The following is an 18610-nucleotide window of genomic DNA, read 5'->3' on the forward strand; positions in this document are numbered from 1 at the left end:
TTATCTCTTTTAATCAGATCTATTTTTACTTTAGCTTTATCTGAGATCATGATTGCCATTCCTGCTTTTTTTACTTTAGATGATGCACAATAAATTCTGCTCCAGCCCCTTACCTTTATTCTGTGTGTCACCCTGCCTCAGATGTGTTTCTTGAAAATAACATATAGTAGAATTCTGGTTTTTAATCCACTTTGCTATCCACTTCTGTTTTATGGCTGAGTTCATCCCATTCATTTTCACAGTTATGATTACCAACTGTGTATTCCCCTTCACCTTATTTTCACCCTTTTGATCTTCTCTTTTTCCTTTCACTCTGTCCCTCCTCACCAGTGTTTTGCTTTTTATCACCTTCCCCTTTGACCCTCCCTCTAATTACTACCTCCCTTCCCTTGTCTTATTCCCTTCCTACTTCTTTATAAGATAAGACAGGATTCTATACCCCAGTGAGAATGGTTATTATTTCAAAGCCAGTTAGATGAAAGTAAAGTTTAAGCATTGCTCATCACCACCCTCATCCTTCCACTATAGTAGTTTTTCATACCTCTTTAGGTGAGATAATTTACCCCATTCCATCTCTCCCTTCCCTTATCTCTCAGTGCAATCCTCTTTTTTCATCCCTTGATTTTTTTTGCATATCATATCATCTTAATTAGCTTCCTTCCCCACCCTCTGTCTATGTATACTCATTCTAACTGCTCTACTACTAAGAATTTGTAAGAATTACAAATATTCCTTTTCCATGTAGGAATACATACAATTTGACCTTATTGAGTCCCTGGAATTTTCTTTTCTTACTTACTTTTTTTTTCAATTTTAATTTTATTTTGAATATTTTCCCACAGTTACAAATTTCATGTTCTTTCCCTCTCCCCCAAACTCCTCCAACCCCCTGTAGCCAACACACAATTCCACTGGGTTTTACATGTATCATTGATTAAGACCTAATTCCATATTATTGATAGTTGGACTAGAGTTATCGTTTAGCATCTACCTCCCCAATAATATCCCCATCAGCCCATATGTTCAAGCAGTTGTTTTTCTTCTCTATTTTTATTCCCACCGTTCTTCCTCTGAATGTGGCTAGTTTTCTTTCTCATAAGTCCCTCAGCCTTGCTCTGGATCCTTGCATTGCTGTTCTTACTTACCTTTTTTAGACTTCTCTTGGGTCTTATGTTTGGACTTCAACTTTTCTGTTTAGTTCTGGTCTTTTCATCAGGAACGCTTGGAAATCTTCTATTTTATTGAATGACCATTTTTCTTTCCCCTAAAAAAACATACTCAGTTTTGCTGGAAAAGTGATTCTGGATTGCAAACCTAGATCTTTTGCCTTCAGGAATATAATATTCTATGCTTTTTAGTCCTTTAATGTGGAGGCTGCTAAGTCCTGTGTAATCCTGACATGATATCTGAATTGCTTCTTGTTGGCTGTTTGCAATATTTTCCCCTTGACTTGGGGGTTCTTGGATTTAGTCATTATATTTCTGGGAGTTGTCATTTGAAAATTTCTTTCTGGAGGTGATCTGTGGATTCTTTCATTTTCTAGTTTACTCTCTTGCTCAAGAATATCTAAGTCAGTTTTCTTTGATAATTTCTTATATTATGATACCTAGACTTTTAAAAAAAAATTTATCTTGGCTTTCAGGTAGTTCGTTAATTTTTAAATTATCTCTCCTGGATCCATTTTCCAGGTCAGTTATTTTTTCAATTGAGATAGTTCACATTTTCTTCTGATTTTTTTAATTCTTTAAATTTTGTTTTATTGTTTCCTGATGTCTCATGAAGTCATTAGCTTCTAGTTGCCCAGATGATTTTCTTCCAGCAGCTTTTAAGCCTCCTTTTTCATTTGACCCATTTCTTTTTCCATTGTTTTCTTTTCTCTTTCTCATTTTACCTCTGCCTCCATTAATTGATTTTTGAAATCCTTCTTCAGCTTTTCCAGAATCTGAGTTCAATTCATATTTTTCTTTGGGGCTTTGCATGTGTTTTCTTTGCTTTCACTGATCCCTTCTGTGTCTGTGCCTTGTTCTTTGTCTCTGTAAAAAATTTCTATGGTTGCATTATTTTTTTTTTTTTTTTTTTTGCTGGTTACTCATTTTCCCAGCCTTTTTCTTGACTTTCACTCTCATTTTAAAGATGGACTCTTTTCTCTGGGAGAATAGAGAACTCTCTTAAACTTCACTTCTTCTTTGATGATCCAGCCAGGATCTCACTAGCAAGCACCCTGGGGACTGCCCTTGCCAAGGATCAGGGGCTTAGCTCTGAGTCTACTGATAGCCTGAAAGAAGGGTTCAGTTCTTTTCCATAAGGACAGGCTGGAACTCCTGGCCTCACTGTGGGTCCGCACAGATCAGGTTGAGCAGCACAGACTTTCCTGGGCTAGAATTCTGGACCCCACTGCAGGTTTGCTTGGAACTTTAAGGGATATAGGTAGGGTTGGACTGCTATTGGCCCAGGCAGAGTCTCAGGGTCTCAATGTTGTCTTGGGCCCAAGTTTAGGCCTACCTTTCAGGTTGTTCTCTTCGTGAAAGTTGTTTCACTCTGTCTCCTTGTTGGTTCTTTCACTCTTTATTCGTTTTGTGGCATTATTTTAAAATCAATTGGAGAGAATTCTTATGGTGATTTCGAAATTCCTTCCTTCTTCTCTACCATTCTTGGCTCTGCCCACTCTTTCTTATGGTCTTTGTTAATAAGAGACTAAATTGTAGGAAAACAGCAATTAAACCCCTGCCTGCTGTCTTCAAGCCAGTATTATAAGACAGATAGATAATGAACATCATCATGAAAAATGTCCCAAATCCATAAGCCTTCTGTACAGAATTGGGGAGGAGTGGGGGGAGTACTTTGCCAGTTTTCTTCAGTGTTGGGTTCAGCAAGGCTAGCCCCTTTTTGATTACTAGACGTGTTCAAAAGTGCCATATAGATTGGGTAATTTGATGGAGCATATATAGCTAGGAACTTTGAGGTCTAGTTGAATATGACAGAATGAGTCAAAAAATAAAATTGGATGGGGAGGGATAAAATGGAATAATTATCTCATATAAAAGAGGCATGAATAAAAGAAATGTTACAACAAGAAGGAGGAGGAAAGGAGATCTGGTAATGCTACTACTTTATTTTCATGGGATCTGGGTAAAAGAGGGAATAATACATACCCAGAGAAGGGTAAAAATTTTCTTAATGTATAAGGAGATTGGAAGGTGAGGGATAAAGATTAAGAGAGGGAATATTAGAAGGGCATATAGATTAAGAAAAAAGAGGGCAAAGGGATAGTTAAAGAAGGGAACACTAGAGGTCAATTTATATTAAGAAATAAGAGGGTCTGAAAAAAAAGAAAGAAGATAAAAGTTCACAGCTTAAATCCTGTTTCTGACATTTGCCATTTTTTTGGTATTGTATTATTCCCCCTACTGCATACAGAAACAATTTTTAGCATTCATTTTTTTGACATTTCACAATCCAGATTCTCTTCCTTCTCCCCTCTCAGAGATGGCAGGTAATATGATAGAAGTTATATATGTGCTATCACGTAATACATATTTCCATATTTGTCAAGCTGGGAAAGAAGACACATATTGCACATTCAAGAATAAACTCATGGAGAAAATAAAGTGAAAACTGGGAGACTTGATTTGCATGCAGGCTCCATTTGTTCTTTCTGGGGTGATGGATAGCTTTTTTCATCATTAATCTCTCAGTGTTGATATTTGCCATTTGTGTGGCTTGGGAAAAGTTATTGCACCTCTCTTTTCTTATCTGTAAAGTGGGGACGGTGATACTTTCGCTATTTGCTATAAGAAACACAGCCTTACCTAAAAAGAAAAATTCTTACTCAATTGTGAAGTTAGAAAAGCTCCTATATTAACATCTTGCAAGAGCCTGTGGTGGACAGGAGCTTGGTAACAGGCACACCCTTGAAGGCAAGTACAGCAGGATATATTCCCTAAGCCTAGCTTGGTGAGCCCTCCCCTGTTTCCTCATTTGCTGAAAAAAATCAGAGGTTTTATCCCTCCCCATCCAATTTTATTTTTTGACTCATTCTGTAGATGCTGACTAACCCATGTCAATCCCCACTTTTGATTACCTTTCCCATTGAGAATCCCCATTTTTTATAGTCTCTTCTTTTTTGTTTTTGTTTTAAACCTTTAACTTCTGTGTATTGGCTCCTAGGTGGAAGAGTGGTAAGGGTGGTCAATGGGGGGTCAAGTGACTTGCCCAGGGTCATACAACTGGGAAGTGTCTGAAGTCAGATTTGAACCTAGGACCTCCCGGCTCTAGGCCTGACTCTCAATCCACTGAGCTACCCAGCTGCCGCCTGTAGTCTCTTCTCTTAACCCTTGGTCATAAGACAGAGCTGAGCTCTGATACAGTACTAGCTAAACTGATTTTCTGCTAAATTTTTACTCCTCTACAGTTTCAACCATCAGACTCCTTCTAATTGGCTGAAGGATTGAGGGTTGGGGGGGGTGCAGAAAAGATACAACCCAACTGAATTTGGTTGTAGATCCCCATTTCCCTCAACCCCCTCCACTTTTATTTCCTCACAACCCATAACATCTACATTTATCATAGAGATTTTTTCTACCATTGAGAACATCCTTTGACTTTCTTTATCCAACTCTTTCTCTGCAACCGGGAGCATGGAGTAAGGAGGTAGAGAAGTTTTAGTTAAAGCCATTTCAATCAATTTTTTAACCATTTCCCTGAAGTGTGGGATTATGCAACACCTAGGGACCACTAGAATTCCTGTTACAGTTATCTGGGAGGTCAGGACTGAGAGAACAGTTCCTTTCCATTGGCCAAACCAATTTTCCAGCCCCCCAGTCCACTAGGTATTCACCCCTGAGTTTTCAGCCAATTCCTTACCAGGGTGGTGAGCACCTTGAGGGCCATAGTGATTAGACCCATCAGATATTGTGTTATTGGGAATAAAAGTGCAGCATTGTCCTCCCAAGCATCTTGCAGACTTCTCCCTTTTCTGCCAACATCATATCCAGGGCTAGCCTATTCTTCCGAGCCATCTTGTTAGTTGTGTCCAACTGGGCAGCAATCCTCTTTATTGCATCCCTAATGTAATTTATAAACCTTTTTGATTGTAACATATATAATTTATTCGGTCTACATTTTTGTTGATAGCAACCCACCAAAAGAAGGATTTCATACTCTGCTAATATTTGATGATTTCTGGCCTTAAATTCATCAAGTGATTCCTTATGGAACTCCTGTAAAATCTAGATATATTCTGGGGAGTCCAAAGATCCACAAGGGGTTGGTGGATGCTCCCTTCTGGCTCATGATCTTGTAATCTCAGAGTTTTCAAATGCCAGTGTAAAAGGGATAGCCACTTACTCCAGCCTGTGTGTTCCTGCCCAGTTCTAGGGCACTATGGACCTTAAGGTTCCTCCTCCACCATAACACCAGAGGGCAGTAGGGGTGTAGACAAATTGAGAAGTTATAGGAGTGGTTACTTGCCACTTCTCAAGCAGCAGTGTAAGGCAAGCAGAATGGTTTCCCCCAAAGTAAAAATGGGAGTTATTTCCATTCCCTTTCTGAAAAGAGTAGGGATGGAGACAATTGGGACTACTGGTCTGCCTGAGGCACAAGCATAACACTTGCTTTTGTTAGGCTATTGACTATATAGTTAATCCTTTCCACCCAGGTTTTGGAATCTCCATGTCCTGTCCCTGCTTCTAAAGTCTCCCAAAATTTAATGGGATACCCAGCTCCACCCTTCCATTTATCATCCTCCTAGCGGCCATGGCCTTTGTTTTGACCTAGCCAAGGCATTAAGAGCTAGGGGTGGGGAAGAAAAACAATCCCTTCATTTCTTTCTCCTCTCCCCCACAATTTAGTCTTTGTTTCTCTTAACCAGTCTTAGTTTAAGAGGATCCAGGTTTGGGGCTGCTGTCCCTTAACAAGGGTGGCTTGTGTGCAGCCTTTTTCTAGATGGCAATCTAGACTGCTGTTTCACTGGTTAACAGGACTTGATATGGTCCTTCCCAGACGGGCTGGAGTTTGGAGTCCTTCCATGACTTGATTAGGACACAGTCGATGTGTGGTACTTGTGCACCACAAACTTGAGAAGGAGGGGTTTGAGCCAACAGACCCTGATGTCTGAGGAATGAAGAAGTAGAGGACCCAGCCAGTATACAATTCTTAAAACAAAGGCCTTTAGTTCCTCTTTCACCCACACTTCCTCCTTGATATCCCTTTCATCTTCCTCAGTGAGAAGGCCAAGACCACTTTTATTGGTCCATCCCTCCCCTCTGTAAAGGCCAGAATGTAAGGGGTAAAAATAAAAGGGTTGGACAAAGAGTTAATCCTATCTTCACATCTCTAAATTTAATCTCCTGGGTATTATCAAATCTCTCCCTATAGGTTGCTTCCAGCCTCAGGGATATAGAGTAACTGACCTTGGTCCTGATCATGTCCTGCCATCTAATATTGGTAGGTTCAAAATTGGGGACTTTAAATCCATCCCTTTTCACCCCTGAGACTGTTAGGAATTGATCAGAGAGTTTGATTCCCTTTGTGGTGATTAAAGAGAAGATCATGCAGCCCCTGTATCTCCTAAAAAAGTCATTTCTTCTTGGCATGGTCTCACCTTCAGGTTTATGAAGGGCTTCTAGTGGGCCCTCATATCAAGGAGCCTCTGACACTCCCCCTCTCCCCCTATCCTTGAAATTCATGATGGGGATCACCCATCCTCTTTTTAGTTCTGGGCATTTTCTCATAAAATGACCTATTTTCCCTTCGGTGATAACATCCTACAGTAGCCTGACCTCTCCACTGTCCCTTAGTTTGACCCTCCCTTTCGCCTACCTTTCTTTTTCCCTTCTTTCCTCTCATTCCATCTTCTTTCTCACCATAGCATCTACTGTCTTCATCGTGATTTTAGCCTTTTGTTTCTGCTTTTCATCTCCCTATTTACAAAGACCTTTTGGGCCTCTCTTAGCACTTTCTTAAGGGGTTTTTCCATCCATCCATCAATTTTCGGAAGTTTCTTTTGGATGTAAGGCCAAGCCCCCTTTACAAAATTAACTATTAACAGTCCCTGAGCCATGGTATCATCCAGGTCTGCCCTGGAGTATTTCCTCATTTGTTCTCTCAGTCTCTGTAAGAAGGCTGATGGAGTCTCTCATCCTTCTGGCTGACCTCAAAGGCCTTGCTCAGATTTTGAGACTTTGGGGTAGCCAACTTTATTCCCTGAATGAGGAGGTTTTGAAGCTCTCATCTGAGTCCTGATCCCTTGGTTGTTGGGGATCCATATTGGGAATTTCTGCTCAGCTGCCATCTCCCCTTGCCCAGGGGGATGTTGCCTTTCCCATTTCCTCATAGCTGCCCTTCTAATCATTCCCTTCTCTTCCCTGGTAAAGAGAATGCTCAATATGGAAATAAGTTTAGACCAGGTATAAAGACTGGGACCTAAGATTTGGTCACGTTGTTCTGTTAGCCCCAGTGGGTCCTCTACAAGAGATTTCATTTCTTTCTTGAAGTTCCTCTCCTCTAGGCTGGTAAGGGGCATGTTTACATAGCTGATCTCCTCTAAGTGGGTATAAGGATTCTGCAGTTCTAGACTTCACTGTTTTCCTCCCTCCCTGAGAGACAGGGAAGGGGAGATTCTGTACATCCTTCTTACACTGTTCCAAATCCTTCCATAGTTGCCGGTGAGTTGGGATGGGGAATAGGAGGAGCTGTTGGAGCAAGTATTAGGCCTCTAGGATGTTCTGGAGGTCTGATGGGCCCTATCAGGTCTTCTTTCTCTCTAAGGCCCTGTCCAGGAAAAGGGAGAATGTCCAGAACCAAAAAGAGGTGGTGAACTTGTGAGAGTATCTTTCTTTTCAGGCCCTGCCTCTGACTTTTCCTGAGAAATGCCTTCTTATTGTTAACATAAATCACAAAAGCCAGTCCTTATCTGCTCTGTATTTTGGCCAGAATACTGTGGGTGGAAAAATACTTTTTTCTTTATTCATACAAAACAGCAATAGCTAATCATCCTATGTAAACTCTTGATCCCATCATCATCAGACCAACATTTTAACATCCTCCCTAAAGGGCTGTTTAGTGAGATATCTCTGGGGCTTCATACCCACCAGAATTTCCTGACCACCCAGGCAATACTTAACAACCCTCCATTTTCTTACCTTGGCCTATGCACAGGGTTATCTTGTTGGTCAATGGGGTGCTATTCTCCCCCATTTTCTTTTCTAGTTCATAATCCATGGGATCAAAATGCCCCCTCCTGGGGACAGCAACCCGATTGGGACCTTGGGGGCAAAACCAGGGAGTACTCAAACAGTGGGGCACCTTCCCGTCCTTCCATCACTGGAGCCCCAACTTGGAATGTCTGAATCCTGGACGAGCCCCCAAGTTGTAAGAAACATGGCCTTTCTTATCTGGTTGTGAAGTAGAAAAGCCTCTTTATTAATGTCCTTGAAAGGGTGAATGCTGAACCAGAGTTTGGTACACACACGCCCTTGAGGGCAAGTATAGCTGGATATATTCCCTAAGCCTAGCTTGGGGAGCCCTCCCCTATTTCCTCATTGGCAGAGAGAAATCAGAACAGTCTATCTGAAGAAGCCAACTAACCCATGTTGACCCCCACCCCCACCCCATTACCTTTTCCATTAAGAATCCCCTTTCCCTATATGGTCTCTTCTCCTAACTCTTGGTCATAAGACAGCTGAGTCCTGACATAGAACTAATTAAACTGGTTTTCTGCTAAGTTTTTGCTCCTCTGGGACCACAGTTTTGACCCCAGGGCTCCTTCCGATTGGCCAAGGGATCAAGGTTGAGTTTTGCGGGGTGCAGAAAAGGGACAACCCAATCAAATTTGATTGTAGATGTCACAAATGGAAATCCCCATTTCCCTCATTTTCCTCATGGAGTTTTTGGATGAGGTACACCTGAAAATGTTGTATTCAGTTCAATAAACATTTATTAAATAAAACACCAACTCTGTTCTAAGCATCCTTTTCTGGGCCATTGGAATACAAAGACAGAAAGGCAACAGCCTTTAACCTCAAGGAACTTACATTCTTGGGGAGGGTGAGTAGTGGTAATTTATCATTAGGGTCCCTAACTCTGTTTGCTAGATGCAGTTACAAAGAAAGGCCAGTCTGTGGCCTTTGGGAATGGGATAGAGTTATGGCACGGATCAGCATGCTTCCTCATAGCAGAGAGTGTGTGACACTACATTCACCACTTTACACACATCATGAGTAAGGTTTTCTTCTCAGAGCATGGGGAAACATCACTTGTTTGGTTGGTTTCATCCAACTCTTCCTGCCCCCATTTTTTTTCTTTGCAAAAGTTAGTGGGGTAGTTTGCCATTTCCTTCTCCAGATCATTTTACAGTTGATGAAACTGAGGCAAAGAAAGCTTGCCCAGGGTCACACAGCTAGTAAGTGTCTGAGGACAGATTTGAACTCACAAAGATGAATCTTTCTGACTAGCCCCAGCATCATTTTTCCTATTACCTATCACCACATCTAGCCAGATCTCTCTGTGGTGGCTTTAGCATGAGTAATTCCATTCATTACTCTGCTGCAGGGCAGAACCACACCTATAGTTTGTCTGTTTTGTTCTTTTTTTTTTCTTTCTTTTTTTTTTTTTTTTCTGTTTTGTTCTTTTCAAAAGTTCTGGAATTTGTTGACTTCCCTGGTCATTTTCCCCCCCTAGTTGGCTGTTTGGATGATTTGAGTTCCACTCTCTTTACTTTTTCTCAGTTTGAAAGGCTGTGGTTGATAGGCACTATCTGGTAAGTCCAAAGAAATATTATAAGGATTCATTCATTCAGGGAATAATGAACTCCTATTAATTGACTAGCAATGTGATTCTGGGTGCTGAAGGTGTTGTGAGGCTCAGTGAGACAGTAGACGGAAAGCACTTTGCAAACCTTAAAGCACTATATAAATGCCAGCTATTATTATTAACCTCCAGTTTGATCTCCAGGTAATGACTTTATGCTCTCATTCTACCGGGCTCCTGCTGAGATCCAGCAATGTTTATAGAACAATTCTGGGGTGTGCCAGTAAACGTTTAACAGCTGGGCTGAGGGGAAGTTGGTATACATGCACACACTTTAAGACTAGGCAATCAACAAAACCATAAACCCAGACCTGATTTGTTGTGATTGCTGATTCCTGAGGTATAAATGCTTACAACTACATAAATGCTTACACTCCAAATTTAACAATGGACTCTCCTCTGAGCCGGCTTTTGTATACCCCTGTGCATTAAACTTCCCTTCAAGGAGTTTAAAGTCGTGCTAGCACTGTGTAAGGGAGGGAGTACTGGCATACTTTGTTTTTTATTTGTGCTTTTCTTTACTGCATTGTGTTTTTAACAAAAAAATGAAGGTTTGTGTGTGGCAACCCTACCTCAAGCCAGTCTGTCAGTCATTTTTCCAACATCATGTGGTCTCATCTATTTCAAACTTTTTCATTATATGTTATGGTGATCTTTGATCAGTAATCTTTTATGTTACTATTGTAATTGTTTCAGGACTCCACAAATCACACTCATAAAACAACTGGGTGTTCTGAATGTTCCACTGACCCACAGTCCCCTTTGTCCATCTCTTCTCTCTCTCTCTCTCTCTCTTTCTCTCTCTCTCTCTCTCTCTCTCTCTCTCTCTCCCCTTTTTCTCCCCCTCTGTCTTTCTCTTTCCCTGTCTTTCTCTCTTTCCCTCCTTCTCTCTCTCTCTCCCTCTTCTGTCTTTGTCTCTTTCTCTCTCTCTCTCCCTCCCTCCTCTGTCTTTGTCTCTTTCTCTCTCTCTCCCTCCCTCCTCTGTCTTTGTCTCTTTCTCTCTCTCTCTCTCTCTCCCTCCCTCCTCTGTCTTTGTCTCTTTCTCTCTCTCTCTCTCTCCCTCCCACACACACACACACACCCTCTCTTCCCTTCCTCTAACCCCTCTCCCCTGGGTCTTCCCTATTCCCTGAGACATAACAATATTGAAATAGTCCAATTACTCACCCTAAGGGGCAGCCAAGTGGTACAGTGGGTACAGTGATGGTCTGAAAACTCATCTTTTTAAAATTATTATTTAACTAATTATTTATATTAGAATATTTTTCCATGGTTGTATGATTCATGTTCTTTCCCACCCCTCTTCCCTCCCTCCTCCTGTAGCCAATAAGCAGTTTAACTGGGTTTTACATGTATCATTGATCAAGACCTATTTCCATCTTATTAATATTTGCATTAGAGAGATCATTTAGAGTTGAAGACTCATCTTTGTGAGTTCAAATCTGGCCACCTCAGACACTTACTAGTAGTATGATCCTGGTGAGTTGCTTAATCTTGTTTTCCCTAGTCTCCCCATCTGTAACCCTGGATAAGGAAATGGCAGACCACTGTAGTATCTTTGCCAAGAAAATCCCAAGTTTCGTACACAGCTGCAATGACTAACCAGTGGCCTTTATGGGTTCAAGTGAAAGGAAGAGCCAGTTGAGGTAGCAAATTTCATTGTTGTCTTGTTTTAAGAAATTGTCACCACTACTCCAACCTTCAGCAACCCCACACCTTGATCAGTCAGCAGCCATAAACATCAAGACAAGACCCTCTACTAGCAAAATGATTACAACCCCCTGAAAGTTTTGCATTTTTTAAGCAATAAAGTATTTTTAATTAAGGTATGTACATTTTTTTTAAACCCTTAACTTCTGTGCATTGGCTCCTAGGTGGAAGAGTGGTAAGGGTGGGCAATGGGGGTCAAGTCACTTGCCCAGGGTCACACAGCTAGGAAATGTCTGAGGCGGGATTTGAACCTAGGACCTCCCATCTCTAGGCCTGACTCTCAATCCACTGAGTTACCCAGCTGCCCCTAAGGTATGTACATTTTTTAGACAATGCTAATACATACTTAACAGACTACAGTATAGTGTAAATATCAATTTTATATGTCCTGGGAAACAAAAAAATTAGTGTGACTCCCTTTTGCAATGTTCTATAATTGCTTTATTGTGGTGGTCTGGAACCAAACCCACCATGTCTCTCCTAGGGGATGCTTTAGTAGATAACTTTAAAAATTCTTGTAAATTTGTTAATTGATTGATAAATGCATGAAACAGTTCAATGAGAAGAAATATTAATATAATATGCAATGATCAAGTCCCACATGAATGGAACAAGTAGCAGGTGCAATGCCTTCAGAGGAGGAAGAGGTTGCTAAAGCTAGAGATGGCAGGAAAGAATTCATGGATGTGCTATGACTTGGGTTGTGCCTTGAAAGATGGAAAAAGGGATGTGATTTGAATAGAGAGAGGAGAGGAAGACATTTTCAAATGGGGAAATTGCAGAAGCAAAAACACAAAGTTAGGAATTACTATCTGTTAAGGCTTGAGGTTTTGTTATTTTGGGGTTTTTTTCAGTCATTTTTCAGTTAAGTCCAACTCTTTGTAACCCTATCTGAGGTTTTCTTGGCAAAGATACTAATTTGCCATTTCCTTTTCGAGTTTATTTTGCAGATGAGGAAAGTAAGGCAAACAGGGTTAAATGACTTGCTCAGGGCCATACAGCTAGTAAGTGTCCGATTTCAACTTATAAAGATGATATCTTATGTCTATCATTTACTGGTTAATGTGCTTTGGAAAACCACTTCCCCTCAACAGGGCTCAGTTTTCTCAGCTGTAAAATGAAGAGGTTATATTGGATGGCTTCTAAAGGCCTTTACAGGTGTGTATCTATAATCTTATGAACTAACTGATTAAATTAGTTATGGTTCCAGTTATTACCAATTAATTGACAAATTTTATCAAGGCCTTATTATGAGGAAGGTACATGAGTTGCCTTTTGCCAGCCTTGGAAATTTTGCTGTGTTTTTAGCCATGTTGTATTTGAAAATCACAGTCTTCACATGCATCTTGAAGACAGAATTTAATACAATTAGAGTGGAATTAGGGACAGCTAGGTGGCTCAGTGGATAGAGTCAGGCCTGGAGACAGAAGGTCCTGGGTTCAAATGTAGCCTCAGACACTTCTAGCTATGTGACCCTGGCCAATTAACCCCTATTGCCTTAAATGATACCTAGTATTGTTTCTAAGATAAATGGTAAGGGGAAAGATAGAATCAGAAAGGGGGCAGGGAGAGAAGAGGGGGAGAGGGAAGGAGAGAAGTAGGGGGAGGGAGGAAAGGAGAAGGGGGAGGGAGAGGGGAGAGGGTAAGGGAGAGGGTGAAGGAGAGAGGGAGGGAGAGAGAGGAAGGAGACAGAGAAGGAGAGACAGAGTCAGAGAGACAGAGAGAGGGAGAACGGGAGGAAGAGACAGACAGAGAGAGAGAGAGAGAAGGAGAGAGGAATTCATAAAAAGTCCTCTTGATTCCAAGACCAGGACTCTCATGACTACTGCTAATAATATAATAAGCCCCTGTTAGTCCAGAATGACTAAATAATGGAATAATCTCCTTAATCAGATAGGTCTATCAAAAATGGATTCCTGAATTTCAAAGAATGAACTGCACTCATTGTGAAAGCTCTCAAACATAAGCTTATCACTAAAATTGGAATCCATACAATAAAACTGCCCTTTGATTATTGGGCCCCCACCGTAACAACCTGTCACCAAACTGAGCTTACCAGGTTGGTTAGTCTGGAGATAAAAATGAATGTTGGCTATGTACCCAGAAGCCAAATAACTTCCACTAATTGCTTTCTTTGACCCAGGCGCCTTTTAGCTAGCCACCAGGGTGGAAGAGCAGAAAGACTTGGTGGTAGCTGGGGTGTGTCTCCCTCCTGAGTCTGTCTCCCCAGTGGCTGGCGCTGGTCATTAGAGATGACCATGAAGACACAGAAAGCTCCAGGAATGATCACCAGATTAGGAAGGTTGGGGTTGGTGAAATAGTCTCCCTGCCCTGCCCTGGATAGATGGTTGCTTTCCTCTGGGTCATTACACGTAGCTTTTTGTCCTAAAGATCAAACACAGGCTCTTGAAACTATACAGCTGTTTTAGGGGGGTGGAAACATTAGAGAACAATGCACTGGCTGACTTTTATTCATTGTATTCAAATCAGGCTCTTGTGATCCTCCCACACACACCCCCAGCACCCCCTGAGGCTTGCTCTCCAAACAGGAAGTGTCCAGAAACACACTGTCTAGCAGTACTCTAACCAGGCATCATTCACCAGCCAGCACTGTCCCACGGTGTGATTTGGCATCCCGAGCCCCAGCCAATGAGATGAGGGCCTCATCCCCGCCCCGCCCCCAGTGAGTGGCTCAGCTCTGCCCCGATGGTCTGGACCATCAAGGGCATCTACTGGGGTCCTGTAGCCCGGGACCCAGTGAGTTTAGATGGGGCCTAAAAGAAATCAGGCTGGGGGCAAGTCAGCATCCTGAGGGGAAAGGCAGCCGCCCCAGCCGGGGGTCAGATTAAGGGGGAACTAGAGTGCTTCAGCAACCTGCTCCAGCAACCCTCAGTTGGTGGGTGGGAAGTGTGTACAGGCCCGAGGCACGTGGGGACAGTCCGGAGTACCTCCGTTAAAATAGCCACTTGCTTCCTGTGTGACCTGTGAGAAAGCACTTTATCTCTCTCCAGGCCTTACTTTTCTCATCTGGAAAATTAGATGAAATTATCTCTAAGACCCTCTCCAGCTCTTAAATTTGGTCCTAAGATCCCTGAATGTAGGTATAAGTATAGGCCCTTGTCAGTTCATACTCTGGTCCTCATTTATCCATTATGCCTTAGTTTACCTCCTCTCATTGCTTGAATGGGCAACATGTGTGTGTCTACCTGTCTGTCTAACTGACTGCTTGTCTGCCTGCCTGCCTGCCTGCCTGTCTTTGTGTTCTGAGCACAAATGACGTCTCCCCTACAGGAGAGGCACTATGATACGGTGCTTAGAGTAACAGGCTCAAGGGCACCTGGTTTAAATCCTACCTTATAGTCAAGGGCATGGGTGGCCACAGATAAATCACAGAACCTACCTGGGTCTTAGTTTCGCCTCCGTAAAATGGAGATAATAAAATGGGGATGTCTGTAGCGTCTACTTCACAGGGTTGTTGTGAGGTTCCAACACAATCGATCATTTAGAGAAAGCCTTTTGCAAACTTTAAAGCACTTTACAAATATTGGGTTTTTTTTTATTGTTATATAGTAGAATTAATTCAATTCAGATCCATCTCACTTGGAATTGAGACGTGTTATATGCTGGGGGTTTTGTCAAATCAAAAGGTAGCCATCATTTATACCTCTGCACTTTAGAGACTTTCTTCATGTATAGAGGAAGTCTAATAGACAGTTAGTGGGCTTTTTTTCTTTTTTAAACCCTTACCTTCCATCTTACAATTAATATTGTGTATTGGTTCCAAGGTAGAAGAGCAGTAAGTGCTAGGAAATGGGGGTGAAGTGACTTGCCCAGGGTCACACAGCTAGGAAGTGTCAGAACCCAGGACCTCCCCTCTCTAGGCCTGGCTCTCAATCCACTGAGCCATCCAGCTGCTTTTCTCCTACCTCTTTAGAATTGATCTGAAATTCATATTTTTCTTTTCCCCTACCTGCCCTTCTTTTACTTTAAAGTTACTATGTTTGACTACACAAAAGCTTATGAATTGTGAATTCATACCAAGCCATTTTCCTGCAGAGTGGTGGTGCCACCATTTCCTCTTCCTGTTCATTTACAAATGGATTCCTATGCCGCAGCTTCTGCTTTTGTAGGAACCTTTTAGCAGAAGTGGGGGGAGGGGGGATAATGACTTTATTTTCATAACAATTCCACGAAGAATTACTATGGCCATGGCCCCAGAAAATGTCTATAGGAAGCCCTTAAAGAGAAGGACTGTGTTTAATGTGTTTATGAAAATAACACCGCTTTTAAAGCCTGCTTTGAAACTCTTCCCACCTTCTCTCTTTTTTCTGTCTCTGGTCCCCAGGATAACTGTGGGAAGGAGGGAGGGCAGCAGCCTGCCCATGGGGAGAGAGGGAAGCACCATGGGGCATTCCTTGTGCCCCCTGCTGGAGAAGGAGAAGAACAGCCTGGAGGGACATGGGAGCAGAGTGCAGGCTCTCCCTTCTGGCTTGGCAAGCCTGGAAGGCCTAACCTAGACAGGAGATACACGTCTAGGACAGGCTTTGAGTTTGCAACCTGGGCTGACTCCAAGAGGACACCCAGAGATGAGACTAGGAGAGGTGTGAGCCACTAGGAACCTTCTGCTCGGGTGGGGAAGGTCCAAACTGACTTCTGACACATAGGATGAGGGCCAGTTGTTACTCATTCCCCCTGAAACCTTCCCCTTTTCTTTTCTTTTTTTTCCCCTTTACTGAGCTATTGGCCAATCTGGTAGGTGTGAAGTGGTCCCTCAGCGTTGTTTTGATTTGCATTTCTCTAATTATAAGAGATTTAGAACACTTTTTCATGTGCTTATGGATAATTTTGATTTCTTTATCTGAAAACTGCCTGTTCATGTCCCTTACCCATTTATCAGTTAGGAAATGACTTGATTTTTTTTGAACAATTGACTTAGCTCCTTATAAATTTGAGAAATTAGACCTTTGTCAGAGGTTTTTGTTAGAGATTTTTTTCCCAATTTGTTGCTTCTCTTCTGATTTTGTTTGCATTGGTTTTATGTGTACAAAACCCATTTAATTTGACATAAAGTCATTCATTTTACATTTTGTAATATTCTCTATCTCTTGCTTGATCTTAAATTCTTTCCTTTCCCATAGATCTGATAGGTGTACTATTCTATGTTCACTTATCCTTTTCTTTTCCCATTTCATCCCCCTGCCCCAGAATGCAACTAAGATAACACAACCTGGAGTGACCAAGAAGGCAGGAAACAGATCTGCCACTAACTAACTGAACAATATCTCTTATGGGCCTCAGTTTTCTTAGCAGTAAAATAGGGATAATAATCCCTTCCTCACTTCTAGAGATATTTTGAAAACAAAATCTTAGCAATTCAAGGGATCTCAGAGATCATCTAGCTTATCCCCATCTAAAGCATGAATTGTCTAAAATATTCCCAGTAAATAGTCATACATCCTTAATTTGAAGTCTTCCATTGAGAGGAAATGACCTTTTAAAGCTATCAATAGTCATAGGGAAAAAAAAAAACCAAATCACTACTGATTAGAGAAATGCAAATTAAAACAACTGTGAGGTGGTACACCTCATGCTGATCAGATTGGCTAATATGACAGAAAAGGAAAATGATAAATGTTGGAGGGGTTGGAGGAAAATTGGGACATTGATGCACCATTGGTAGAGTTGTGAACTGATCCAACCTTTCTGGAGAGTAATTTGGAACTATGCTTAAAGGGCTATAAAACTGTGCATACCCTTTGATCTAGCAATGACACTACTAGGTCTCTATTCCAAAGAGATTAAAAAACAAGGGAGGGGGGAGGACTTATTTGTACAAAAATATTCAAAGCAGGTTTTTTTTTTTTAATGGTGGCAAAGAATTGGAAACTGAGGGAATGCCTATCAACTGGGGAGTGGCTGAACAAGTTTTGGTATATAATTTAAAAAAAAAAAAACCTTACCTTCCAGCTTAGAATCAATACTGAGTATTGGTTCCAAGGCAGAGGAGCAGTAAGGGCTAGGCAATGGGGGTTAAGTAGAAGAAAACATGTGATTTATCACTTGGTTATATGGGTATGTGATTTAGGGTTTTTGTTTTAAAGGATTGCTCTTTTAAAAACGGAATAATATGGAAATGGGTTCAAGTGATATTATATATATGTGTGTACAACCCAGTGGAATTGCTTGTCAATTACGGTTAAGTGACTTGCCCAGGGTCACACATCTAGGAAGTGTCTAAAGTCAAATTTGAACCCATACCTCCTGTCTCTAGGCCTTACTTTATGCACTGAGCCACCCAGCTGCCCAGGTATGATTTTAATGGAATACTGTTGTGCTATAAAAAATGATGAGCAGAATGACTTCAGAAAAACCTACTTACATGAATTTCTACAAAGTGAAGTAAGTAGAATCAGAACACTGTACATTGTTAACAGCAATACTGTATGAGAGGACATAAACTTCTACTGAAATAGCTGTTTTGAACAGTTCCAATTAATGGGAATTACACTGAGCCACTAAACTCCCTATTATTTCCACCCATTTTGTTGATCAATAACCTTTTATTAAGCACCTAGTATGATTCAGGCACTGGGACTACAAAGGTGAAAGACACACAATCTGAGGGGTAGGGTGGGGGTGATAAGACGTCAACAACCAAACCAATATGTACTAACAAGCCAAAGACAGGATAAACAGTAAATAATTAAAAGAAGGATGGAACTGGAATTCAGAAGGATGAGGAAAGCCTTCCTGCAGAGGGCGGGATTTTAGCTGAAACTTACAGGAAGCCAGAAGGCCAAAATGAGGAGGGAGAACAGACAAAATACCCAGAGCTGAGAGATGGAGCAAGGAGGCTGGTGTTACTAGATCAAAGAAAACATGAGAGGGTATAAAAAGCCTGGAAGGGGGAAGGAGGAGAAGCTAGTTTATGAAAGGCTTTGAATGCCAAACAGAAGATTTTGTATTTGAACCTAGAGGTAATAGGGAACCACTATATTTTATTGCGTTTGGGAATGACATAGTCAGACTTGCTCACCATCAACCATTTATTTATTTGTTTGTTTGTTTGTTTGGTTTGTTTGTTTTTAAGGCC

Source organism: Gracilinanus agilis, chromosome 3 (assembly GCF_016433145.1).
Source record: "Gracilinanus agilis isolate LMUSP501 chromosome 3, AgileGrace, whole genome shotgun sequence".
Taxonomy (NCBI): Eukaryota; Metazoa; Chordata; class Mammalia; order Didelphimorphia; family Didelphidae; genus Gracilinanus; species Gracilinanus agilis.